This window comes from Stenella coeruleoalba (genome assembly GCF_951394435.1).
Source record: "Stenella coeruleoalba genome assembly, chromosome: 7".
In the NCBI taxonomy this organism is placed as follows: domain Eukaryota; kingdom Metazoa; phylum Chordata; class Mammalia; order Artiodactyla; family Delphinidae; genus Stenella; species Stenella coeruleoalba.
In genome coordinates, this window is record NC_137153.1 from 63,425,573 (window position 1) to 63,451,357 (window position 25,785).

Genomic DNA, 25,785 nt, shown 5'->3' on the forward strand with positions numbered 1-25,785 from the left:
ATTGTTTTCATCTCAAAACATAAATTGATCCAAGTTCACATGGGACTTTTGATGAACCTTTAAGCTGTAAAGCTCTTTGATTTTGCGTTTTCTTTTAATATTTTTTCTCAAATTCTGTATATGTAAACAACCTACCATTTCTTTTTTGTAGCTCCCTAACTGAACTATGGAGACAAAACAAATTGGCAATACTTTTCCTTAATATTCAAAACTTTGGGCAATTTTGCTTTAGATTCAGGAAGAAATTCTTTTTATAAAGAAGGGATTCTTTTACCCATTGTGGGCCACAAATGCTGTAGAATCGAATACAGAAAAATAAACTGTGCTAACGCTTCTCAGGTTCTTCTGCTGAGCAGAGAAGCATGCTGGGTTGAAACAAGAACATCTGCAGATAAAACTCACTCCAAAAAATGCATTCCGTGTAACCTATGTTTCCCCTTTTGGGAAACACACTAAAATGTACTTGTATCTCCTTTCGCTTTTCCTTTGATTTTAAACCATTTGCTTAACTCTGGTCCTTTAATCCACCTACCTGAGGATCGTTTTTGCCTGGATAATTTTGAGGTCTGCTTGCAATACCCAAATTAAACTCACTAACTTCCAAGTCTGCTCTTCTTACCTTTGAATTTTTCTAATATCACCAATTTCTAGTCACCAGGCTCCAAAATCTTTGCTCCCACCCTCTCTACCTCCTCACTTTCCAAATATATTTTGTTTCCATCGGCACTGTCCTCTCTGATTCCTGTTGTAGGTCCTATAACTCATTTCTCCTGCTTTCTTCCATTTGACCCTTCTCTGGTCTCTCTAACTCAATGTGCCAACTTCTCGAAAATTGTCCAGAAAACTGCACCTCAGTGTTACTCCTCTGCTTTATGAACTTTGTATTCAAGGCCATCTATTCGTATCCCTTGATCTATTTAAAAAAAAAAAAAAATGTTCCCTCCTATTATTCACATCCCTGTACTTTTTACTATGGATTAAACTATACTGTTTGCTGGTCTCTGCACAAATTCTTCCTTTTCCTCTCTTTAGCGTATTATATATCTTTGTTAGGCTTTATCCCAGCTTAAAATGCTTTTCTTTGCATATTCATGTTTCCAAAAGATATTCAATGTTTTTCTTCAAATATGGCTTTCTTAAAAAATTGGTGCACGCATGTTTTGAAATTTTCATCATTGTATATTGGCAAAGAAAATTTAGTAATTGTTGCCCTAAGGACTTTTTATGATAATATCTTTACTATACCAGTTTATTTAGGGTTAGTGTTTATCTAGTATTTTGCATCCTTTCACTTTCGCAGTATTTCAGTGCCCTTAGGTTTTGTTTTGTTTGTTGCCTTGTTTTTTGTGTTTCTAATATGTAGCTCACAGTTGTACTTCAAAAAATGTGTTTATATATACCTAGGGTAAAAAATCTTTGATTTTACCGAATTCTCATATGAAGAGAGTATAGACATGCAAAGTACTAACACCATGCTATATATAAGTGTAAAAAATAACTTCGGGAGAAATGAGTTACAATCAAAAGTTACAGATTTGTCACTCACTTTTACTTGTTACTCTTTATTATTTGAGGTTTAATATTCTTCAACTTGGTGTGTTCCACCATTACATAGTGAATACCTGTTTTAATGTACCCATATATCTGCCAATATTGCTACCCATTCCTCCTTATGTCATACTTTCATTGCATGTTTTATGTCCTTCTTAAACTGCATGCTATATAAGTTCCTTTAGTGAGATTTTATTAGTGGTAAATTGTCAGTATTTTTGTTTTTGTAAAACTTGAGGTAACACTTAAGCACATTAAATATTTCACTCACTTCCCATTACTCTTCTTGTTAAAATCTATTGTCAATCTTGTTATATCTTTGTATGTTTGAGTTTTCAAGTATTGATAGCTAATTTTTTTGTTATAGTCCACATTGGCTTTACAATGTACCTTATATGTAGGTTGTTTTAATTCATTCTTTTTAAAAAAATTATTAATTTATTTTTAGCTGTGTTGGGTCTCTGTTGCTGTGTGCGGGCTTTCTCTAGTTGCGGTGAGTGGAGGTTACTCTTTGTTGCGTTGCGTGGGCTTCTCATTGCAGTGGTTTGTTTTGTTGCAGAGCATGGGCTCTAGGCATGTGGGCTTCAGTAGTTGTGTGTGGGCTCAGTAGTTGTGGCTTGTGGGCTCTAGAGTGCAGGATCAGTAGTTGTGGCACATAGGCTTAGTTGCTCCGCGGCATGTGGGATCTTCCCGGACTAGGGCTCAAATCTGTGTCCCCCGCTTTGGCAGGCGGATTCTTAACCACTGTGCCACCAGCGAAGACCCAGCTTTTAATTCATTCTGCTCTATATTCCTTACCCTTCCTAAATTTGAGGAGACATCTTTTGACAATTCCAGAAAATTTTGAGGCCATTATATTTTTAAATATTTCCTTTCTCAATATTCCACTTCTTTCATATTAAGACACCTGTTAAACATTGTTGCATCTTTTTATTCAGCTGTTTAGATCCCTTTGTCTTCCTTTCAAACTTCCTCTGTCTGAATTACTTTACTGCCTTAGATTACCTTCTACTCTTACTTCAGAGTTATCTAAGGTGCTTTTCATTGGATTAAAAATTTTTATTCAAAGTTTTATTTACAGAAAAATCGAAGATACACTGCACAGTATTTCCCCATTAACAATTGTAAATAGTGTGACACATTGTTATGTTTAATAAACCATTATTACATTATTAACTAAACTTTATATTGTATTTTAATTGTCTTAGTTTTTACCTGATGTCCTTTTTCTGTTCCAGGGTCCTATCCAGGATACCACATTGCATTAGTTGTCATGTCTCTTAAGGGAGGAATTGCTTGTGGTGGTTCCTGAGACTTTGTTTTTGATCTTGAAAGTTATGAGTACTGGTTAGAATTTTTGTACAATGCCCTTTATTAACATTTGTGTATTTCCCTCAAGATAAGACCTGGGTAGTTGGTGACTAAGTGAAAGATCCCAGAGGTAACTTGCTGTTTTCATCACCTCCTATCAAGGGAATATACTATCAAAATGATTTATGGCCATTGTTGGCCTACACAACCTGATACTGTGTTGGTTGGGTTTCTGACTGTAAAGTTAGTCTCCCCTGCACCCCTCTCCTTTTCATACTATTCAGAAGCAAGTCACCAGGCATACATCCTTAAGGGCAGATTATCTACATAAAGTATTTGAAATTCTTCTGCTTGGGATGTTTGTCACTTCTCCTCCACTTACTTATTCTTTTATCAATATGGATATTTATTTCATATTTTGGGTTGTAATTTAATACTTTATTGCTCAAATTATTAGAACTTTGACCATTGGGTGTGCTTTCATTTACTCTAGGGCTCCTTTGACGTACCTCCACCAGTGAGGGTTTTGCTCTTGCTTTGTTTTGAGTATATTCTGACTTTCTGCCACTACAAGGTGTTCTGGGCTCATTTTGCATATTTCCTGCCACAGACTTAGAATCAGATTCTTCTTCAAGGGGGCCTAATTTGTTGTACTGGCTACTATTTCTTTCAGGTCCTCTGCTGACAGAGCAAAAAAATACATGTGCTTATACTAATTCAGGTGCATGTACCTATCTATAAATAACTGTAAATATTTATATCTGTCGATTAAACCCAAGTTCATACTCATGTCTCCAACTTTATTACCTCATAGATCATTCTAGCCGCTTCTCTCCACTTCAAAAATGGGGAGCCTGGCTCCTACCATCCGTCATCCACTTACTTTGTTGTTCCATTCCAGTATACATATGTAGTAGTGTTAGAATTCTTATGCCTACCCCTGTGGGTAACAACTTTATCAACTAAAGTACAGTGCTTTTATGCAGTTCCTTTTGCTTTAATATTGCAGACTTCACTCATTAACAAAGTTAATTAGCACCTTTGTTTTTCATCCCCTTCAACAGATTCTCTTCCATTAGTCAGCGTTGCTTCTGAGATACCCTCCCCCAATTCTTAAATATTTTGTGATTTATATGCATTAAGCTTCACCCCTAGTGCTATAAAGTTCTATGGGTTTTGGCAAATGTGTTCTGTCTTGTATCCAGCATTATGGTACCATACAGAATAATTCTTCTAAAGATGACCTGCACTTTATTTATTCATCCCTCTGCCCTACCCCAAGCCCCTGGAGACCACTGACTATTTTACTCTATAGTTTTGCTTTTTCCAGAGTAATACTTAATTGGAATTAAATCAAGTCACCTTTTCATACTGGCTGCTTTCATTTAGCCATTTAAAATGTACTTAATGTTCCTTCATATCTTTGTGTCTTAATCGTATCTTTTAATTTGAGTAAACTAGTACATGTATACAATGGATTGTTTGTTCATTTATCTGTTGAAAGACATCTTGGTTGCTTCCAGTTTGGGGCAATTATGAATAAAGTTGTTATTAACATTTGCAGGCAGGTTTTTGTGTAAACATTAGTTTCCAAGTCAATTGGGTAAATAACTAGGAGCATGAAAGCTGAATTATGTGGTAAAACTGTATGACCTTTTAAGAGCCTGCCAAGCTGTCGCCTATAGTGGCTGTACCAGTTTGCATTCCCAGCTATTGCTCTGCATTTTAACTAGCACTTGGTTTTTTGTTGCTGTTGTTTGTTTGTTTTAGCCACTCTAGAAGATGTATTGTGGCTAATAGGTGTATTGTCTTAATTTTTATTTATCTAATGCAAATGACATCTCATGTATTTATTTCCATCTGCGTATCTTTTTTGTTTTAATTTTTGGAGTATAGTTGATTTACCATGTTGTATTAGTTTCAGGTGTACAGCAAAGTGAATCAGTTATACATATATCCACTCTTTTTTAGATTCTTTTCCTATATAGGTCATTACAGAGTATTGAGTAGAGTTCCCTGTGCTATACAGTAGGTCCTTATTAGTTAGCTATTTTATATATTGTAGTGTGTATATGTCACTCCCAATCTCCCAATTTATCCTTTTCCCCCCTGGTAACCATAAGTTTGTTTTCTTCTTTGAAGTGTTCAGATACCTGTTTTTTAATTGGGTGGTTTTCTTACCACTGAGTTTTAAGAGTTCTTTGTACATTTGATAAAAGTTATTTGTCAGATAAGTGTTTTGTTAATTATCCTGAGCTGTGGCTTCTTTGATTCTCTCAATGGTGTCTTTTAGAGAAGTCTTTTAGTCCCAATAAAGCCCAATTTATCTTTTTTTTTTTTTCCCTTTGGCAATCATGCTTTTGGTGTTGTATCTAAAAAATCACTGCTAAATTCAAGGTCAGGTAGGTTTTCTGTGTTGTATAAGTTTCATAGAATTGTTTACTATTTAGGTCTATGATCCAATTTGAGTCAGGTATAGTGAAAGAAGGAAGATCTGTGTCTAGATTATACATATATATATATATATATATATTTTAACATGGGTGTCCAGTTTTTCCAGCATAACTTGTTTAAAAGCTATCCTTTCTTGACTCAGTTGTCATTGTACCTTTACCAGATATCAGTTAATAATATTCATGTGGATCTGTTTCTGGGCTGTCTATTCTGTTCCATTAATCTATGTGTCTTCTTTCACCAATACTATGCTGTCTTGATTACTGTAGCTCTTTATGAAGTCTTGAAGTTGGATTGTTTCAGTGCTCCATCTTTGTTCTCATTATTGTGTTTTCTATTCTAGATCTTTTTATCTTTGTATATAAATTTTAGAATTTGTTAATATATAAAAAAATAACTTTATTGGGATTTTGACTGAGATTCCATTACATCTATGGATCAAGTTGGGAAGCACTGATATATTAACAAGTGAGTCTTCTAATTCATGAACATGGAATATCTCTCCATTTATTTAGATCTTCACTGATTTTTTCCAATAGAATTTTAAAGCTTTCCACATAGAGATACCATACATATTCTGTTAAATTTATAAACACTTTATTTTTTAGTTTATAAGTGGTACTTAGTTTTCAATTTCAAACTCTTAATCACTAGTGCTTTATAGAAAAGCAATAGCATTTTGCATGTTAACCTTATATTCTGTGACCTTACTATAATTACTTATTCTAGGAGTTTGTGTTTCAATTCTTTGGGATTTCCTACAGAGACAATCATGTCATCTGTCAACAAAAGTTGTATTTGCTCCTTCTAGATCTGTGTACCTTTCTTTATTTCACTTGGGAGTCCTTCCATTAAGATATTGAGTAGTAGTGGTGAGAGGGGACATCCTTCACAATTTCCCTGTCTTAGGGGAAAGGTATCCAGTTTCTCACCATTAAGTATGTTGCCTGTAGCATTTTTTGGGTAGTTATCCTTTATCAAGTTAAGGAAGTTTTCCTCAGTTCCTAATTTGCTGTAAGCTTTTATCATGAATGGGTACTGAGTTTTGTCATAGGATTTTTCTGCATCATTTGATAGCAATTTTTCTTTTACCTATTGATCTGATGGTTTACATTCGATGTTCTTAGAATGTTGGGTTTACCCGTATACCTGGGATAAATCTTACTTGGTCATGGTGTATAATTCTTGGTATACATTGAATTTTCTTTGATAATATTTTGAGAATTTTTACATGTTGTTGATCAGAGACATTGGCCAGTAGTTTTCCTTTCTTGAAATGTCTCTATCTGGTTGTGGTATTTCATGGCCTCCTAGGAAGAGGTAGGAAGTATTCTGTTGGTTTCTCTGAGTTTTAATTTCAGTGATCATACTTTATTTTCAGATGTCCAATTTGAATATGTTTGTAAATTTACCTGATTACTTTTTCTCATTTGTTTGCACATTTGCACAACTTTAATACTTAAATAATATAGTCTGTATCTATACAGATTCTCTGAGAATCTTGCATCAACATGCATATTGTAGTTTTGGGTTGTGCACTGTTTGACAGAGCTTTATTTGTGGGAGTTTTTTATGGTTGGATTTATGAGGTATCTTTAAACAGAGGCATGTTCTTTGTCTATGCCGAGATTCCCATGGACGATAACAGTTCTGTTTCACTTTGTTTTGAATTTCTGAGGTCCTTCAAATAAGGCTAATACAAACAAGTCTTGTATTAATCCCCCCACTGCCGCCCAGTTGGTAAGAATAATTTTTTCTCAAAAATTTCATTTTCAACAAAATGTATAGCTGTTGATGGGCTTCAGCTTAATACGATGTTCTCAAACTTTCCACCTAACCTGAGCTTAAGCCTTTCTCATCTATTTTGACTCTTAACTGGTTCAAGAAAGTGGCAGTTTAACTTTTCAGCACCAGTGGTTGGTTATTACATAACCAATTTTCTTTAAACTTTCACCTAACATATATTTAAACTTGATATTTACTATAACTCATTCTCTCATGGTTGTGTGAAGGAAATTTGGTTTAGTCCCTTTACCGCTAGAAAGTAAAATCTCTTTTTGCTTTATGCCTTTTCATTTACTAATACATTGATATGTCTGTTACTATGTGACTGGTTCCTTAAGGATAATCCCCATGTCTGATTAAACTCACTATTTTCCACACTAATTACCTTTGTGGAAAATGGATACTTCAAGAATGCAAGATTAAGTATATGGCAACATTCTAAATTATACAACTTACATTCTGTTTTAGTTCTGATCTTTATAAATATTATTGGCTTCTTCCTACATGAAACATACTCAACTAGCTTTTAAAAATCACGTGCACATATTAAAAGCAATCATACTCCTGAATCCAAGTAGTGCTTGAGAGTTTTAAGCTTTCATGTTCATATACAAATTCTAATCATCTGACCCACAATCTCAATACTCAATCTCCATAATACTTTTGCCTCAGACATTTTCAGAAATTTTGTCTATTTTTAAGTTTGACTTTAGTCAGGGTTGAGATAAGCTTCCCCTCAGTATCATTTACATTTTCTCCTTCCCCCAGAAAGGCCAAAGAATAATATTACAAATAAGTTGGAAAGTGAAATATCTGAGTTACTTAATAAAGAACAGAAGATCATACGTTATACTGAACAATTTTGGAACATGAAGACTGGAATTAAGTTCATTTAATATACTATAAAAGATTAAAAGGAAACAAAAATAACAAGTAGTTTGAAGGTCGTATTTGTTTGGAAATATACTATCTTAAGGTTTTATTCGAATTTTAATACTACAATTCAAAATGTCCTGGCTCTCCCTGGAAGAGTACTTTGATGGTGTTTCAGGAACATGTAGTTACACTTAATCCTGGAAAATCTTTGTCCTTTGAGAGTAACGTTATTTTCTTAATGGTCCAGAATATTCAGAGTTAAGTGTTGTGGCTAAGGTTGGTGATAGAGACGAGAAGCAAAATTTGGGTACCAAACTGATGCATAACAAAACTAGAAGGATAAAATTATTTTGTGATTCATAAAATTAAAAACAACCACATACATTAGAATTTTAATACTTAGAGAATCTGCCTTAAATACCTATATATTCTTTATTGCTTTATATTCTTCTGGGTACTCCTAGGATGATACCCCACGCCAAATTTGACTGCGTAGTACTCACTCATCTACTCACTCATTCACTCATTATTTTTCAGTTAGATGTTTCCCTTTCAGTCTTACACTGTAGATTTTTCACCCCCTTGGCTGAAAGCTTAAGAGGACCTGACCACTTGTGCTTTCTATGCCTAATTTTGGATGGGAAGAAGTTGCTTCTCTGTCCTCTGTTCCATTGCTTTGCTGAAATATAAGCTTTTCTGCATTTAGTTTGATCCTGTATTTTTTTAAAATGAGAGGCCTTTACCTTTTTCGTCTATAATTACTTATAAAATTAAATGAGAGTTTACTTTTAACAGGTTTAATATTAAGACTGAGTTTATCTTACCCTAGAATCTTATTCTAAACAAGATATAAGTCTGTCTCACTCCTTTGTAATATTTCCCAGCTAATCAAAATAGCTCTTATATAAGAAATCTTATTATCATTATATATATAGTTACTTGTATTGATTGCTTTATTGATGTACACAAATATTTCTGAAAGACAAACTACTATGGGTAAAATGAACTGTTTGTGGTGGGAGGAGGCATAACTACTTAGCAGGCATCATTTGAATTTTTTATGTGCATGTTGTAGTGTTTTACTCAAAAGGAAAGTAATCCATGAATGTGAACTAGTTACTAACTCAGTGGCCTCGTAAATAGGAGATTTTCTGTTTCTGCCTATTTGATATTCTTGTTTTAAACCAGGAACAAAATTGTTTCGTGCTATCTCAGATATTTTAGAAATTGTGTTCTTAGGAGCAGTATTGACATATTCAAAATGTTAGAACAACATTTTTAAAGCTAGTATTTTAAAAATTGTTAATTTAGTAGTAAAATATGAAAATTATATGACCCTTTAAGTAGAAGGGTTTTTTGGGACTGTTCATTGAATAATGATTTCCAATCTAGGGTCTTAAGTACCTAGAGTCCTTCAAGGTAGTACCTGGATGGAAAAGTACAGCTAAAAGATAGAACTAAGAAATCTTGCTTTTATACACACAGTAGCTCGAAGGCTAACTGGAATGTTGAGTGTGTGCACACCAATTTTTTCAAGGCATTCTATGTCTAAAGGTATATACATGTCAATAAAACTATGGCAGGACGTGAGAAGTATGTAGCATGGGCATGAGATAAAGCATTTCCAGGTGGCATCTACAAAAAAACCTGTTTACAATATGCACAAAACCGTTTGCTCCAGCAATGATTGCAGTATGTGGGAATGAGGTGCTTTCATTGAGTGTAAGTCAGATAAACTGAAATCAGAGGCAGTTAAAATATCACATTCTGCATGGTAGTTCATCACTGTATTAGGGTTTTCCAGAGAAAGAGCCAGTGTGTGTGTGTGTGTCTGTGTGTACAGAGATTTACTTTGCAGAATTCACTTATACAATTAGGGAGTCTAAAAGCTGCAGTTCCAATGTGAAGGCCATCAGGAGGACACCTGGTGAAGAGCCGATGTTGCAGTTTGACGCTCCGAAAGCCGTCTGCTGGCAAAGTTCCCTCTTGCTGGGGTGGTGTCAGTCCTTTGTCCTATTCAGGCCTTCAATGAATTGGATGAGGCCTACCTACATTATGAAGAACAATCTTCCTTACTCAAAGTCCACTAATATCAGTGTTAATCTCATCCAAAAACACCCTTGCAGAAATACACAAAATGTTTGACCATATACCTGGGCAGCATGGCCCAGCCAAGTTGACACACACAATTAACCATCTCAATCATGACCTTTAAAAAAAAAAAAAAAAAAAAAAAATTCATGAACAAAACAGATGAATGGGTATATAATGTGAACCACCACCTTTGCATTCTTTAGGTCTTTGGTACCACTAATTTCTGTAATTCTAAGATTCGTTACTGCACGTGACTTACTGTCTTGGGTAAAATTGTAAGGGACATTCTCAGGGGCTTCCACTCTCTGCTTGCTACCATAATGTTCCTTACCCCACAGCTTTGGGAACCAATGTGGGAGTGCCGCTAGTTAAGTCTATCACTCCTGTGAATGCATTTATGAAATTTCCATGTTCTGAGGGAAATAATTGCTAGATGGATCTGTAGAGATATCAGAAACATTGTATGATGGACTTGGAATAAACATAATTTATCCCCTGGGTTCCATAAGCCCTCACTCTAATATGATAGTATTTCAAGTATTTTATTTCCAGTGTTAGATCTTAATTCAAACAGTCTGAATTCTGTGTATTCTCTTTTTCCCAGTAAACGTTTAGTCTGGCAAATGGCCCTGGAACTCTTCGGGGAATATATGTATATACATTTTAAGAATATGTATGTACAGTGATGTTGCAGAGAACCTCAACAGGAGCCAGGCTTCCATTCAGTCAATGGACTCACAAGTCTATGAACTGACTTGGTTGTAGAAAATGGGCGAGGGACAGCAATTTTCCACTGCAGTGACTTGTGTCAGGTTTCTGCTCACAATTTTTTTTCCATTTTTATAATTGAACAATACCCTAGTCAGTTACATATAAATCCTGTCACAAGGAGCACCATGGTCTACTAGTCGTTGCCAGAAATGCCTGTGGAGCAAGGTACCATGATAGCCAATGTAGTGTTGCTACGCATGGTAGTATTTTACTTCGACTTTGCTTCTGATGCTTACCTGGCTTCTGTACTGCAGTCCCATTATCCTCCTTGATACCCTGGAACCCACTAAACTCCCACCTTCCACCTGTACTACAGAACGTAGCCACGTTTTGAGCCTTTCCTTGTTACTCTTTGCCTTTTCACCAATGTACTGTGTCACTGCTTTAATAGCTCTGGGTCCTCTGGGCTCCCCAAGGGACACAAATGAGGTGGTGAGTTCTCCAACCTAATAAACCTGTTCTAACTTTCCTATCATCCCAAACCTATGAACTTCATCAATGCCTTACCAAAAAACGTCCTAACACCTCTACTTCATTTGCTGCTAGGCCATGATGGTGTGCAGGTTTCAAGGAATTGTCCCAACACACACATTTGGGCCAGGTGTTCCTGCCTGAACATTGAATTCACATGATGAGTAGGTTCGGTGAGTCAAATTCTCCGCTTATCCAGCAGTAGGTTGCCTCCCCCTCGACTCTGGACTAATGAACTGAATAGACTCCCACAGGTTTAACCTTGGCTCCTGCCCTAGTATATTAGCTAGGTACTGCAGTCCTTGGGTGTATAAACTATTTTCTCCCAAAGCAGAGATTGCACTTCTCCATTCAGATTGTGCTGAGACCTCACCCTTGTGATTAGCCTGAAGGCAAGGAAGGGTTGTAGCCTGGGATCTTGAGGAGAATAACATCTTATTTTTCTTTTTTTTTTTTTTTTTTTGCGGTGCGGGCCTCTTACTGTTGTGGCCTCTCTTGCTGCGGAGCAAGGTGGAGGCGCAGGCTCAGCCGCCATGGCTCACGGGCCCAGCCGCTCCGCGCATGTGGGATCTTCGCGGACCGGGGCATGAACCCGTGTCCCCTGCATCAGCAGGCGGACTCTCAACCACTGTGCCACCAGGGAAGCCCTAACATTATCTTTTGAAATATCTAATTTTAAGTAATATCCTTATAAATTGCCCAGGCAAGGGGAGTTGTGACTTTTCTCAGTGACCAAGGGCACTGCTGTTACTGACCCAGAGAATTCAGAGGAATTCAGGAGTTCAAAATTTGCAGGCTCATCTACTCAAAAGTCCCCTCATAGGACTTCCTTTCCCACACTGTTTAAGGGCCATGACTTTGCTACAGGTCTCCCCACACTTGGTTTCCTGTGCATTTCTTCCACCTTTGCAATTAAATCTTAGGTCTGATTTTTCAGAGCCGTCTGCCTTTCAACTCAAGGAGATGAGACTATCTTCAAAATCTTTAGTAGAGGACCTTGGACTTTTATGGCTTGATTTGGGTTAGAGTTGGATATCCTGAGCCTATTCCTTTTATCTGAATGAAGGCTTCTAATTCATTTAACAGAAGCCGGATCTCTCCACAATTATCATTGTCCCTGTACTATTAGAGGGCTACAAATAGCTAGTATTTAACCTTTATCCTACATTTGATCCTAATTAACCACAGGTTAAAAAAAAAGCCTTAGTGCTTGCATTGTGTTTGCGTGTCATGGATTATCCCCACCCTAAACACAACCAGAAATGGCATCTGTTACTTTCAGACCAATGACTAATCCAGCCCCCAGATCCTTCTTCAGAGTATGTCCAGTGTCCTGCATGTTTCCCACTGTCTTTAACCCAATTTGTCCAGAAGTCAGAACAAATAATTGTCCTACTAGTGTTATGAGGGACACTCCCAGGTAAGAAAAATAAAGGACAAATGAAATGAGGAAAGGAAATATAGGGGAAGATAATTTTAAAAGCCTACATATCCTGTGAAGGATGGGAAGCTCTGGTGTGGAGAATGCTGGGCTTTAGTTTCAATCTTAAAAACCTTTTAAAACGTTTAGAAATACCTACTACTTAAAGTATAAAGAATTGGGAACTCAAATATTCATTAATGAAAACATTTTGTGATTGAAGATTTTACAAAGATCCTAGAGGGGAAAATGAAATACATCAAAAAATCATTGATGCTATCTTTTTGCCCTTCTGTTTGAACTTTATGTAACTTATAATTTTTCTAAACATCTTGTTTTCTTGTATTGGTTACCCTTCACCCTACCGCAGGAATCTTATAGCCACCATCCTGCCATTGTATCAGTTACAGTGCACTTTAATATTATTATTTTTCTCACTGCTCTTGAATGTTCTTTTATTTATACAGTGTAACTGTACTACTAGATGTTTTAATTTCATTTCAAATAGCTTTTACACTTTGACTGTCATCTTGTTTTTTGCAGTTATCCTCTCATTGTCATAAAATCTCTTCAATCCTCTCTTCCTTTGCTCCTACTCAGAGCATGTCTTACATGGCACTGTCAATTTTGGTGGGAGTGTTAGGCTGACGATATCGTCCTCTCTCTTTTGTAACAATGGTTCTGAGTCACTGCCATTGGATCACAGAAGTTTGTTGGGCACACTTTTTAAAATGTTTGGCTAAGTACTGCATATTCATCCTTAAAATTATACCTTTGTAAGAAATAGATGTAGCAGACTAGTAGGTCATCAAGTAAACAAATGAATCTCTAAAGAGAAGCTGGAAGTGCATGGCTATTTGACTTTTAACTTCTCTCTAAATTTTGCTTTTTCTTGCCTTTAACTTAGACATTTTTCACGTTTTCTTCAGCCATTTTATCACTAAGCACTCAAAATAACTTACTGTTTTCCAGGCATGATATTAGGTCCCGGAGATGGAGTGGGTTGAGGGCAGATAGGAGGAGAAAAGAGTGGCAGCAATAAGGGATGCATATCTCTTCTTGAAATATTCTTATTTCATGAGCAAGGACAGCCCTGTTTAAAAACAAAACAAAACAAACAAAACAGTGATAATTGTGCTGATAGAAAATGACAGTGCAGCTAACTACAGTAAAGGGAACAACTACCTGTACTTTGAGGGGAATAGTCTCATCTTCATAAAGTTGACTTTGAAATAGGGTCTTGCGCAATGAGGACCACAAAAGGCAAACAACTAATAGGATCATCAACAGACATCCTGGCGACTCTTCATGCTCTGAATTTTCATTTTTGCCTTCTCTCTGTTCCCCTAATAAAGTCAAGGGGAAAAAAAAGTGATACTTTGCAAGCAGGATATTCCTTCAACAAGGAGACTATAGCTTCCTTCCAGACTAATGAAGTTCCTGAATAGTCGTCTTCCTCTATTGCCACCTTTCTTGATTTTTTTCGCTGTAGAGATAGAGTTATTCGCTCTCAGGGATGGCCAATTTAATAAAATAAACTCGATAGGCACATTACTCAGGTCTTTATGTGCAAAAAGTATTTGCCTAGCTTCACAATGTTATGTGAAGAAAAGGTCTCTTCTTAGAAGATAAGTTTAGTCTTGAGAACCAAGAATGAGGATGAAAATCGAACTTGGCCTTTCACTGCGTACATGCCACAGTTTTAATTTTATTGTCATCCTGAGAGCCCATGTTAAATATAACTAGCAAAGGATTTTGACACCTAAGTTTAATATAGTATTCCAAGGTGCATTGTTGAAAGCTTAATGAGGAATTGGTATAATCAAACTGCTCACCATATTGAATAAACTTCTTCTATATGTAGAATTACATGATAAAGGGAAATAATTCTTTAGCTCAACCAAGTAATTTTTTTTATAAAAGATGATTTTTTTGGTGGTATTTTTAGGCTCTTGGGCTAATCTCCTTTTATATTTTCAGACATTTTCTGGTTTTCATAAGCAAATAGAACTCTGCATGGCTTCCAAATTCAGGATTTTCATGCATATAATCATTATTCATTCTGTCATTTATATTATAAAAAAGAATGAGTCAGCACATATTCATAGTTTTGCTTCACAGACCATTTTGCTTCAATTAAAACATTTTATGTTATGGGGGACTCGTATGAGTTTTTACTTCTAATTTTATTGTGCAAATATCTTTGTTTCCAGGCATGAATTGGGAAAAACAACATAGGTAGCTTTAGAGCTTAGATGTCTGTCAAGACATTAAGGGATTTATGTGAGAAACTTTTCAGCCTTCGTGCTGACCAAATTGTACTCCAGGAAGCTAAAATCTATGGGGGAAGTTTGGGGGTGCAGTAGTTTGGAGACGTGCAATTGAAAAAAAAAAATGTGTTTCCCTTCTGTAGTAAGAGTACGCATCAGGAAGAGCCAGGTGAAAGGTCAGAGCAAGCCCCAGGAGTGCATCCCTTTGGGAGTTGGTAAGCAGCTATTGAACCCTGCACTTTTTCTGTAAGTTTATTTTTGCAGCTAGTTTGAAGAGTGAATTTTTCTTAAAAAATTAATTCCACACAATTTAATTGACGTCCTACATGCCACTCAGTAATGTACATCTTTCAGCCATACACTGACTTTGTACATCCCTCAGTTCTACTTGCCAAGTTGTAATACATGTAATTGTCCATGAATTCATCTCTTTCATTCATTTTAAATAGGCATGTGTTGAGTACTGCCCATCTACTTAGCTGTTTTGCCGAGTGCTACGTATTATCAAAATGAGTAAGGGACTTCCCTGCTGGCGCAGTGGTTGAGAGTCCGCCTGCCAATGCAGGGGACACGGGTTCGTGTCCCGGTCTGGGAAGATCCGACATGCCGCGGAGTGGCTGGGTCCGTGAGCCGTGGCCGCTGAGCCTTCGCGTCGTCCAGAGCCTATGCTCTGCAACGGGAGAGGCCACAACAGTGAGAGGCCCGCGTACCGAAAAAAAAAAAAAAAAAAAAGAGTAAGGACTTGCTTTGAAATTGCCTACAGCCTAGTGAGGAAGATGAGCACATAGTCAAATTATTTTAGAAGTAAGGTACAAAACGGTGATTTTTGCTTGTGGGGCAAATCTAAGTACTTTTCTAGAAGCAATATTCAGCTTGTGAAGGGGAAACATGGGAGAGAGGGAAAGGATCCAAAAGGCTTCTCAGGCTTCGATACATAGTAGTTCTATTGTCATTCAGTTTATATTGTTTTTAAATTAAACTGATATTTCTTGTCTAGTTATTTACATTTTAAAAAAATCAGACATAAATGTTGGTTTGTGTGTTATCCTCTTATTACTGGCTTTCAACTTATTTCCATTGTATTGAGGGAACATAATTTGTAGGATTTCTATGTCTTAACTTACTAAGGCTTGCTTTTTGAGGTAAATCTGGTCTGCATTAACTTGTACATGAAAATAGTGTACATGCTCTTCAATATCTCCCCTCTGCACTTGTCTTTATTCCTCACTATTCTAACATCCTCCTCACCATTTCACTAAGATTCATTTTATCACGGTTACCCATGATCTCTATGCTGTAAATAAAATGACAGTCCCCAGGGACTTCCCTGGTGGCGCAGTGGTTGAGAGTCCGCCTGCCGATTCAGGGGACACGGGTTCGTGCCCCGGTCCGAGAAGATCCCACATGCCGCGGAGCGGCTGGGCCCGTGAGCCATGGCCGCTGAGCCCGAGCTCCGCAACGGGAGAGGCCACAGCAGTGAGAGGCCCGCATAATGCAAAAAAAAAAAAAAAAAAAACCACAATCCCCAGCCTTCATCTCACATGACTTATCAGCTAGAGTTGACACAGTTGAACATTCTCTGCTATTTTAACCAATTTCCTCTCCGCTTCTGGAACACCACTCTCTAACTTCCCTGCATACCTCACTAGCCACTTCATTCTTTGCTGGTTTCTCTTCACTCTTTGAATCTCTAATAAAAGTTGAAGTACCCAAGGCTTCAGTCCTTGGACCTCTTTCTTTCCAAACCATACTCACTCCTTATCTCGGGGCTTTTTAGTAACATCTGTGTTCTAATTACTTAGAAATCTACATTTCTAGGCACTGCCCCCCCCCAACACACACCAATCTCAGGTACGTTTACCTAGCTCTCTATTTGATATCTTCATTTAAATGCCTAATGGGCATTTGGAAATGACCAATTTTACAATGGATCCCTTTAATTCTCTCTAAGCTTTGCTTCAAGTAGATGCCAACATTGTTTTCCCTATTGTGATCAGATCTGAAACCATGGGATTGTTCAATGTGGGATATTAGATGAAGCACCTGTTGGCAAATCCCATCTTTTCTGTCTTCAGATACATCCATATTCTAACCATTCCTTGCCGCCTCTACTGTTTCTGCTCGCGTTCAAGCCACGTTCATCTCTTTTCTAGATTGCTGCAGTAGTCTTGCTTCCCTGCTTCTGACTTTATTCCCTTACATTCTCTTCTCAAAATCCAGCCAGAGACATCCTGTTCGGTTTCTACTCAGATTCCTCCATTGGTTTGCCATCTCATTTGGAGATGTATCTCTAATGCCTGTGATAACCTACTCAGTTTTAGATAATGTCTCTTCATTACTCTCCGACTTCCTCTTCTCTTCTGTCTCAATCTGTTCCTAACAAATTGGATCTCGTGCTGGTTTTTATTTTATTTTTGGCTGCGCTCGTTGCTGCACGTGCGTGGGCTTTCTCTAGTTGCGGCGAGCAGGGGCTACTCTTCATTGTGGTGTGCGGGCTCCTCATTGTGGTGGCTTCTCTTGTTGCAGAGCACGGACTCTAGGCATACGGACTTAAGTAGTTGTGGCTCGCGGGCTCTGGAGCGCAGGCTCAGTAGTTGTGGCACATGGACTTAGTTGCTCTGTGGCATGTGGGATCTCCCCGAACCAGGGATTGAACTGGTGTCCCCTGCATTGTCAAGCAGATTCTTAACCACTGTGCCACCAGGGAAGTCCTCATGCTGTTTTTTAAACAATCTAATCTCAGACACTTTGTCCTTCATGTTTCCTGTGCCTAGAATGCTTTCTCCCAGTTATCCACAACGCTGATGCCCTCATTTCCATCAGGTCTTTACTCAAATTTTGACTTTGTAAGAATTTGCCTGACTCTTATCTATGAAATTGCATATACTTCAATTTTATACAAAGTTACTGATTAAAAATTTTCCAATTAAAAAAATTGCAACTTTCCTCCCAGACATTGCTTATAGACTTTTGATTGTTTTTGGCCTTAGCATTAATTGCTATGTTATTTACGATGTATCTTATTAAATTTGCCTTCTGTACTAATTTAATCTTCATATGAAAAAACAATTTTTTTAACTGCTATATTCTAAGCACCAAAATTAGTGCTAGCTTATGGTAGACACTGACTAAATACTTGTAAGAATTAATGCTTTATTTGATTTGATACCTAGCTGCACACACTGAAACAAAGGAGTATGCAGGAAGTTTATGGGGAGTGTTCTGGGGATCAACACCTGTCAGAGAAAGGGGAAGAAAGTAGGGGTAGGCAAGCAAAATGGGCTTCACTGCGATCTCCACAAAAGCCTCAGCCAGCAACCCAGGGAGCTGTCCTGCCTTGTAACTACAGACCAGACCTTTACGCTTGGCATCCACTAATCATGGGGTGCAAGGCTGACCTTGAGGGAAGCCTTGGTGACACAGCACAACCAGCTTAGGCCAGTTTCAAAGTGGGATAAGAACTGGGGCTGACGTTTGACAGCATTCCTAGCAGCTGGGTGGAAAGGTCTGTTCATTCTCAAAGGGCATCCTTGTCGTGTGTACTGCTACACCTACCAAGTAGGCTATGGCCTTCAGGCTGCCTCCGTGTCCTAGGAGGCCCTTCCTCCTGGGGACTGCACAGTTCCTGTCCCTCCTTCAAGTTAGCACTCAGATGCTACTGTCTCAAAGAGGCCAACCCTCTCTCTTTCTAGTTCAAGTTGAAACAGCCCCCTCCCCCATATACTCTCTCACAGACCCATGCCTTTTAATATGGTGTATTTGCTTAATTTCGTGTTTTCTGTTTCCTCCAACTAGAAGACATGCTCCAAGAAGACAGATTTTTTGTCTACTTTCTTTACTGAAAAATTCACAAGCGCTTAGGACACTGCATGTAGTATTCCAAATACTTGTGGAATGAATGAATGAAATGAAATGAATTTCAGGTTTCTGACTAAGCTGGCTTTGATATTTTTAGTACTAGAACTTCTACAGAGTGATTGATAGTCCTTTGGATTTCACTGATAGAGATGGAAGGCTGAAGCAGAGCCTGACTGCCCATACAAGCCTGCACTGCAGCTCACTGAGAATGTACTCCAGGACATATTTAAAAGCAACTAGGGGAAAAAGAAAATACAAAAAAACAAAAGAAATGAACCCTGCCTATTAGGACACCCACCAATTTGTTGAAAGCACAAATTTGGTTCCTTAAAGGCTGACTTAGCTCTAAAGTCATGGGTGTAGTTTCATATTGTGTTAGGGGTGAAGAGACTTGACCTAGGCTAAGAGGCTAACAGAGTCTGATATCAACCTTCTGCCCCAAAGTTAATGCAGGGAAGATGCGATAAAGCAGGTTGCCACCAGAGGACACTGTGGGACCTCTTTCTGATGTTGAGCTTTCCAGAATGTATAGGATTGCAGGAAGCTGGGCCCAAACGTTTAAAAAAACCTAAACATAGAGGAATATTTTGCTCATGTCATTAATGACTGCTTCATTTTGAAAACACACAGTATAAGAAAGAATGTGTTGAACTGCAGTTGGAGTGATAAAAATGGTGAAGACTGATAGAAATTTCACAAAGATAACAAGAGATATTGTGTATCTAAAAGATACTAAACCCACTCATAATTTTTAAGACTGCTGGTGAGAGCGTAAATTTGTTTGATTCTCAAGGAGGGTCATTTGTCAATCTATTTGAAAGTTACAAATGCATTCACCTTTGACCTCCCTCTACATACTTGTAGGAATGTATCCTACAGATGGGGGGACCTATGAGATACTTACTCACTTATACTAAGTCATTTACTGTAGCCTCTTAAAAACAGTGAAAGTTTTGAAAAACAAATCTTTGGGGAGTCTGGTTAAAGAACTTACGGTATTTCAGGACAGAAATACATGAAGCTGACTATGATGAAGATACTGTTTATTTGCTGGTATAAAAGACCTCAAAGTTACTTTGGGTGGGAAAAAAAGGCTCAGAGTAGTGGGTAAGGCATACAGTTTTTTTAAGGGGGGGGGTGAGGAGTGAGAATACACATACGTAACTGTATTTGCAGGAAGAAATTTAGCAAGGGCACACAGATGCCAGTAAATGTTGTCTTGTTGATGGTGACAAATGGAAAGGGATGGAAGCAAGTGGGAGTGAGACTTTGTCCTTTATACCATTTTGTGAGACTTAGACTGATGCAAATTAATGACCTATTCACAAAGCAGAATATATTTAATTGGAGGGGAAAAGCTTTTGGTTACTCATTGAGAGAATGTTGGCATTTCAACTGGTTGTTTTATTACTCTAAGGCATCAGATACATAGAGGTGTTTGTAGTCGGAGTTAAGTAGTTTTTTGAGTTACTGAATGAATTCAATTAGGACTAGTGCTTCTGGCACACTTGAAATGAATGAGGTGAATTTTCCAGCAAGGCTGTCCCAGGAAAAAGGACAAAGTTGCTTGGATTTTCCTTTGGGATCTCTTCAGTTTTCTTGACTTTCTTAGTCCCCACCATGAGCAGTTGGTTACAGGTTGGTTACAGGTTATGGGCAAAGAAGGAAGGAGTTACTGAGCCTTTTCCTTACATTGTAACAGACTTAATCTAGTAATACCTATTGATTTATTCACTTAATATTTATTGAGTATCTACTAAGAATCTGACAATGAACCTCCTTCTGAGGGACAATGAACCTCCTTCTGAGGATACAGATCTGTCAGACCTAAGCTTTTCTTTCCCTCAGGGAGTTCACAGTCAACTAAGAGGACAAGCATGGTCTAATTGCTTTGCGGAGTGATGTGTGTCATGGAGAAACAGGGCATGGTTCCCCTTTCCTGAGAGAGACCAGAGAGAGCCTTCACATCATATTACAGACTTTAAAATCTGAGTAAGAATTTTCTAGGCAACAGGGGTTGGCATGGCGGGTGGGGGGGAGAAAAAATTCTTAAGTAGAAGGGAGAACACTTAGGAAAATCAGACTTAAACACATGGACTGTTGGAACAAGGGCTGAAGACGTCAGCGAGACTGTGTGTGTGTGTGTGTTTACATTTTGGGAGGAATTACTGCCACTACTGCTAATGTTAAGTACTTGGTATGTGCTCTAGCTACCCTATGCCGTCTAATCGTAACAAAACTCTGAAGTACATATTATCCCCATTGTACAGATAATGATACTGAGAAATAAAAAAATTAGGTTATTTGTCTAGAGTTATACATGTAGGTAGAGCTATTGTGCTACCTGGGACTCCCAAGGAAAGATCGCTGCTAATCTCCAGGAGGGCTTCTCTGCATGCCTGACTCCTAGGTGACAGTAACTGTTCCGTGTTCTTGTCCCTGCAGGCCTGGGGTGAGAACAACTCACCTTCCCTTGCGGTTTCCTTACATACCACCCACTGTTTTGTAAATAAGTTTTTTATTAAAGTCTCTTCAAATTATCCTAATTTTAAAGTGCCATCTGTTTTCAGTTGGCACCATAGCAACATTTAGGAAGTTATTAATCTAAGTGAGAGCTGATGAAAGTCTATTGTCGCAGTAGTTTAAGACATGAAAGGGATGGGATGGATTCCAGACAGAGAGGAATCTGAATTTTAAGAGGACTTCAAGGAAAGAACAATCATTCTTAAGGTTTGGGTTCTATAAAGGAATCCAAGGAGACCTTTCTTGCATGTTTGCCATTGCACTACCTAGACAGAAACTCTTAATCCAAGTGAATAGCAAGATAGGACAAAACAGGTGGTTGCTAAATTGACCCTTGAAGACAGGGTTTGCATGTATTGAAGTACATGGAGCCACGTTATTCACTCACAGAGGGTGGTGCCAGGTATCAGGTGGTGAGTCAAATAAGCAATTAGTGCCAAGAAGGTATAGCAAGAAGAAAGAGGGAGCCCTGGCAGGTAGATCCACCTGCTCAGCCCTGGTTCTGAGGGTTTGGCTAGGCAGTGAGCAGCAGGAGGAAGGTCAGCAAATAGCAGGAGCCCCATCTTGAGATTAAGTTCAGGGTAAACTCCAGATCCCGGGGAAGGGGTCAAAGGCAAAGCAAGTGCTGGCTGGACAAATGGCAGCACAATTGGCATACTGCTATATCTCTTGGATGTTTCCTTAAACCTCCCGAGTGTGCATTGGACTGGAGTATGGCTGAGAGCACTGGGGAGATTAGGTGGCTCTAACTGTGGGGACTGGAAGGTCCTAACACACCCCATTCACAAAGGCAACTCAGCTCTGAGGTTTTAACGAAGGCTGTAATTTTATCAAGTAGTTGAAAGGTCTATTTTCATCTTGTGTTCCAAAGCAGCAACACCCTGGTGCATTTGAGGAAACATGAGTGTTCTTCGTCAATGTCTCTCAATTTGAAGAGTTTAAAATAGGGCAGGCATCAAACTGATGGAATTGCATTATTAAATTCTGTTTCCTACTGAGATTCCTTTTTGTGGTGGGGAAAAAAAAGGAATTCTGAAACTGAAATATTTTCAACATTAGCTTCTTTCTGGGGTTTAAAAATGTATTTTGACTTACAGTCTCTGAGGACAATGTATAGAAAATGGCTTCCTAAATTAACACATCAATTAAACCAAATGGAGAGTAATAAGTGCACTAAAATAATCTTTTATAAGGAACATTTTATAGGAAATAAAATGTCCATGGTCCCTTTGACTCACACAGGTGCTGTATTAATCACTGAGGTGTGAATTATAGAGGTGAAGAGTTTACACTTCTTTCCTTTGTGTTGAGCATTCTGATAAATGAGAGTCTAACGTGACAGGAAAAGATAACACAATGAATATGTTATTATGCTGAAGGAACATGAACAAAATGTGACTGACGCTGTATTTTGTTCCAGGTGGGAATAAAAAGCAAGCAGTTCCTGGCCCATGATAACTCTAGTTAAGGGTGTCTGACTGATGGCATGTTGGCACCAGCATTGAAGAAAGTGATGGGCTTCAGGTCCAGGTGAGTTCAGTTCTCCAAGACATAGTATGTGCATCTTTCATACTCCTATATACACACAGTTCATAAAGTAACTCCACTGAGCCTTTTAAGATATCGGGCTATGGCATTTCTTTAAAAGATTATAGTAGTTGTAAAATTCTGTAGTGCTTTAAAGTCATTGGATATTCTTTCTTCTTTTTAACTTTAAGTAATAGAACAGGTAGTTAAGGATGGGTTTCTTTCTGAAATGAGGGTCAATGCCTGAAGTATAAGTAGAATAAAAGATAAAACTTCATATAACACTTGGGGGTAAGGAGGGAAGGCTATTTCTATGTGACCTAAGTGGGAACACAGAGTTACATATTAAGCATTTCAAACTGACACATTGGTTCAGACCCTCCTTAATGGCAGGCACCTAAGGGCTGAGTTACCCTTAAGGACCCTGAATTTTGTCACTTGCAGAGTCATGTCATTAGAGCAGGCAGATAATCCAGTAATTCAAAAGAATCTTTGATTTCTGGTTTTCAAGAGATCAAAAGTTAAGGTCAAATACACCTTTTGCTGCACAGCTTCTAATTACAATCCTCCCTGAGTCTGTACCTTCATGAATTCATAAGCCAGAATGTATATATCACCTAGACACATGAATATAAAACTTACGTGGGTTGACTAGAGTAATACACTATAGTTTTCAGGGGCAGAATATATTTTATACAATTTAATTTTAAAAATGTTATACTTTTTAAGACCTAGATACTAGGACCTATACACGTCTTAATTTATATAGAATATCTGCCTTCCACAAATTCAAAGATGAGTAAAAAAGATAAGCCAATCCCAGAATAGTATGGCAAGTGCTATAAAAGATAGAAGAAACATGCAATAAATACTTAGTCTATTTATCAAATATATTAATAAATAGCAGTTCTATATCTAGTGATTTAATGTAAGAAAATAATTATGGATGTATGAAAAGATTTAAAGGATATTTCTCAGTCTGTTGTAGTATCAGTGAAAATAATGAACAGCCCAAATCCTTAATTGGATAGTATTTATCAAATAGATTTTTTTCAAAGAGTGAAATTCTATAGATCTATTCAAACAGATAGTTTAGAAGAATATTTATGATATGGAAGAAGGAGCAGGTATACTTTTAAAACTGAAAAAGCAGATTAAACATTCTTTATAGATAACATTTGTGTATTTATAGAGAAAATGATATAGAAAAGAGACATACATGATTTTTATTCTATTTTTATTTTTAACACTTTTCTGATATCTTCACAATGTATATTGATAGCCAGAAAATAAAAAACTTAAAATGAATCATCAAAGTTTTTCATAAGAAAAGGTATTGTAGAAAGTGGTCATGAAAAAATCACCACCATGTTTTCCAGAGATTAAAAAAAAGAATGAGGTTACAAAACAGGATGGAAGTAAAATCCTGTACGTGTTTAAACATAATGGCATGTGTATATAGGTTACTATATGTATTAGTTGATAATAAGAAAAAAATACCTAACTTTTTTGTTTAAGTAAATGAGTTTTAGATAATGAAGACAATTGATGCCTATTTAATTAAATGTGTAAAGATGCCAAAGAAGGGATAAAATTTGAGTAGGGTTTTGAAGGCTAAATATATGGAAATGTGCTTTCATTAGTATTGATAATAACTAAGTTTGACTAGTTGAAATGGATAAATGTACATATGCTCACTTACCTTATTCTAATTTTCATTTTGTAGAAAATTATCCCATAAATGCTACACATTGAGTAAATTTGTATGTTAACATATTTGTTGAAAGTTAGCATTTAGTATATCAAATTGATTATTCTATCATTTATCATACACTTTGTAAATATCACTGCCTTTTAAAATAATGCATCATTGTATAGGTAGTCACAACAAGAAAATATTTGTCAAATCTTTCAGTTACTTTCATTACCATATTATTCAATTCTTAATTTTTCTGACTTCAGTGACGCATAAGTTGTACGTTTATCTGAAAGTTGAAATAACTTTAATTTTCATGTGAACATCTTAAAAAAAAAAAAACTTTGTGAAGAACACTGGTAGTGTTCTCTTTCAAACTTCCCTGTATCTATCTTCCCCATAGACTGTGTCTCTAGGTCCATCCTTTGCCCTTTTTATTCTTACTGCATATTCTGCTTGGGTGATCACACTGACACCCAAGGCTTCAATATACCCAAATGTATAACTCTATATGAACCCATACTCTACTTGGTCACTAGCTCAATATAGCAAATGAATCACAGATAATCCTTTTCACGGATGTTTCTCACCTCGTTCCTTCAGATTCCTTTCTAATGGGATCTCCTCTTTTCACCCTCCCCAGTATCAAATCTGAAAGAGCAAAACCCTGCTTGAAAGGCAAGAGTATATGTGAAGGGCTGTCTAGATTGACTGAGTAGGCCTGAGTGATCCCTAACAGACAGAAGGGGCAAGTTTGTTTTTATCAACATAGGAAAAGGGAGAAAAATTTTTACCATCAACGAATGTACTCTTCATTATTGATCTTTGCTTCTATCGCCAATATGCACATTATAAATGTGTGAACTAACATTAAGTGGAAACTAGACGAGGGGCAGAAAAACTCAATGGTAGTTCAGTTATCAACACATCAACATGGGTGTGGCGGAGAGATATAGTATAAACTGACCTGGGTTCAAATATTTACCCTGCCATGAATGAGTTACGAAGCCCAGAGCATAACATTCTCTTTAAGCCTCTGAGGCTGAAATTACTCGTTGTTATAAATTGTTCCCATTCTGTAAGTCAACTAATAGAATGTCTGTGGGAGCCTTTTATAAATGTTTAAGCACTTTGCAGGTGTGAGCATTGATTGATTGCTACCAACTCTAAAATTATTT

At 37.3% G+C, this 25,785-nt stretch overlaps 1 protein-coding gene across 11 annotated transcripts in view; it reads left to right on the plus strand.

The window, feature by feature from the left end:
- Positions 1 to 25,785, plus strand: part of PTPRD (protein tyrosine phosphatase receptor type D) — a 2,135,645-nt gene that overhangs the window by 603,367 nt on the left and 1,506,493 nt on the right. For all 11 annotated transcript variants that reach the window (XM_079926376.1, XM_079926379.1, XM_079926370.1 and 8 more), the window contains one exon: positions 22,805 to 22,914. The gene's annotated coding sequence lies outside the window, so the exon portion shown is untranslated. The remainder of the gene's footprint in view (positions 1 to 22,804; positions 22,915 to 25,785) is intronic.